Below are 2,788 nucleotides of genomic sequence, written 5' to 3' on the forward strand. Positions count from 1 at the left end.
TCCTTCCCTCCTTCCTTCCCTCCTTCCTTCCCTCCTTCCTTCCTTCCTTCCTTCCTTCCTTCCTTCCCTCCTTCCTTCCTTCCTTCCTTCCTTCCGGCACCTCTGCAGCTCTCACACATTCCCAAAGTTGCTCCTAGGGCTTTCCAGAAGTTCCTGAGCAAAGGCCCCTTCCCTCCCTCCTCCCCATGGCTGGCCCCAGCCATTCAGGGCAGCCAAGAGGGTGCTTTTGGGGAGGAGGGGTGTCCCCACGATGCAGCTCTGCTTGGGAACAGACATATTTACATCTCTGTCTGTGACTGAGGGTGTGGTTTCAAAACTGGCACGAGTCACTTGGAAAACAGCTTCTAGAGAAAGCAGCTCTCCTGCCTTCTCCCCTCTCCTTCCAGCTGTGCATGCTCTCTCTCTCTTTTTTTTTTTTTTTCTTTTTCCTGGTTCATCCATTTTGCAGGGATCATTTTCAGCCTGATCAGCTCCAGCTCGCCACCCTGCCACCTGCTCGCTCATGCTGACACAGGAAGCTGGAAAAGGCATGGTCAGGCTGGGGGTACCAGCCCTTTTGCTGACAGCAGGAGCCAAGACGAGTGGAAACCAATTCTAAAACCCCTCACTCCCTATCCCTCGCTCTTCATACTGGGGAGTATCCCTACAGTTGTGTGGCATATATGTACCTGTGACTCTGCCTCTAAGCAAAAGGTGCTCCACACATCTCCAGAAGGCCACACAAGTGTGTGCAGSGAGATTTTTGCCATGTAATTCCTTGGCATGGGAATATATGTGGGAATGGATGTCTGAAGGTGCAAATGACCTGAAGTTTCATTTTTGACTCACATGTGTCCCCATATGGGACACATGGCCTGTGGGATCATCCATATTTCTTCTGTGAGGCAGCCATGCACAACTTTGCCTTTTCCTTGCCCCATGGAKTCTGATGGGCCTGGAGCTGGGAGTCGAACTCACATAAGCTGCTCTGTTCTTCTGGGACTYGGCTGAGGGAAGCAAGTCTGGAAGAAGCAGCAGGGTTGCTATAACCCGCTATCTTCTCTCCCTCCTCCTCAGCATGTTTCCKGACACAGTTCCTATATAGGACAAGTTTCTGTTGCAATGAATTGTTAAGTTAATGACACCCTGAATTAACCCCGCTTTTCTCCCACCTCTTCAGAGAAACTGCCCAGCAGGCAAAACAAATCCTGGGAATCTGTTTTCTGCTCTGAGGGAAGGACATTCCCAAGGATATGTGTGTGAACTCAGGCTGGAGTGGCCTGCAGGTCGAGGACTGGTTGATATGGACCTTTAAACCCCACTGCACGTTTGTGCACGGGACATTTGCCAATTTCCCCGAGCATGGTAGGAAGAGAGGGAGGGAGAGGCAGGGTTGTGTAATTGGGATTCCTTCATCCAACAGACAGCAACCCCCCAGGGCAGCGGCAGATAAGGGGCAGTGAGAACTTTCAGACATTGCCAGCAAGGTGTGCACTGGCCCCAGACAGGCTGGGTGGTCTAAAGGGTGACCTGGCTGACTGGCTTGGAATAAAACACTGGATTTGCACAGAGGATAGTCCCTTCCTTCTTGAGCTTTTCTACCAGGTGCAGGGGCGCTCCAGCTGCTGGCTTAGCCAGGGTTGGTGGACACATTTTAAAACCTGCCAGTGCTGGACTGATGAGTGCATTTTTCCAATATGGTGTCTTTTCWCATTCAAGGTTTGCACTGAGGCTCCTGCCTGACTCTACGTATTTCCAGAGCCATTTTTTTGCCTTCAGCACTGATGGAAAGTACCAATCTAAAGACTTCAGTATATGAATACTATGTATTTGTTTTCCTGCCTCTTCCTCTGCATTGAGAAGTTGCAGTTTAGCTTGTGGTGGGGCTGAAATGTCCCTCTGCCTTTGATGTTCATGCTAGGAGACTGAGGGAGCAGGCCCCCCTCTCATTTTCACCTTTACTGCATCCTAGATCTGCAGTGATGCTGACCTCCTTCTGCTGAGGGACTGGGCTTGTCAGGAGCAAGGTGTTCTCTGGTCCTGTTTTAGCTCCAGGCGGGGAATGCAGCAATGGGTTCTGAATCATAAAGACCTGTGATTTTTGTCGAGAGGTGGTGCTGAGCAGAAATGTCAAACTTGGACTGATGTTTCTGTGAAAATGCAGGGAAGCTGGAAGGGGCCTGGGGGAGGGGCTGTGAGTTATACAGAACAGATCCTTTGGTCCTGCCTGGCACAAGCACTTTTAGCAACAATGGTAATATTCATCATCATCACAGCATTCAGATAGCAATTTTCATCTTGGAAGTGCTGTGTTCATCTTTCAATTGACTCAGTTCCACATCCAAAGGACTCTGTGTGAGAAGTGCCTACTAAAATACAACTACATTGTCACGGTACCCCAGCCACAAAGAACTCTGCCAATCAAAATGTTCATCTCTCCCAAACTATGTGAGATGGTGTTTTCCCCCTAGCAAAGCTGTTTCGGAGCGTGGGCACATGGGAAGGGTTTACCACCATGTAGGCTCCTAAAGTCCCGTTATGGGCTTTAATTTCTGGTGCTGAGGTTCTGGCACTTCACAGCGGGACTAAAGGGGCTGAGAAGCGTATCTAAGCACGGAGCCATCCGTGTGACGCACAGGCCACCGAGCACCATGAAAGGCAGGCTGGTGGCTAAAGCCTTTTTCCCAGGGCAGCCTCCCCCACTCCCAGCTGTGCCGGGCAGGACCTTCTCTGCCATGATGCTCCCGTTGCGTCTGTGGCTCTGTGTCATCGCTGGCCATGCCTGCACCGAGTCAATAGCAGCCATTGT

Source organism: Malurus melanocephalus, unplaced genomic scaffold (genome assembly GCF_030028575.1).
Source record: "Malurus melanocephalus ecotype Western Australia unplaced genomic scaffold, MMel_1.1 scaffold_17, whole genome shotgun sequence".
NCBI lineage: Eukaryota > Metazoa > Chordata > Aves > Passeriformes > Maluridae > Malurus > Malurus melanocephalus.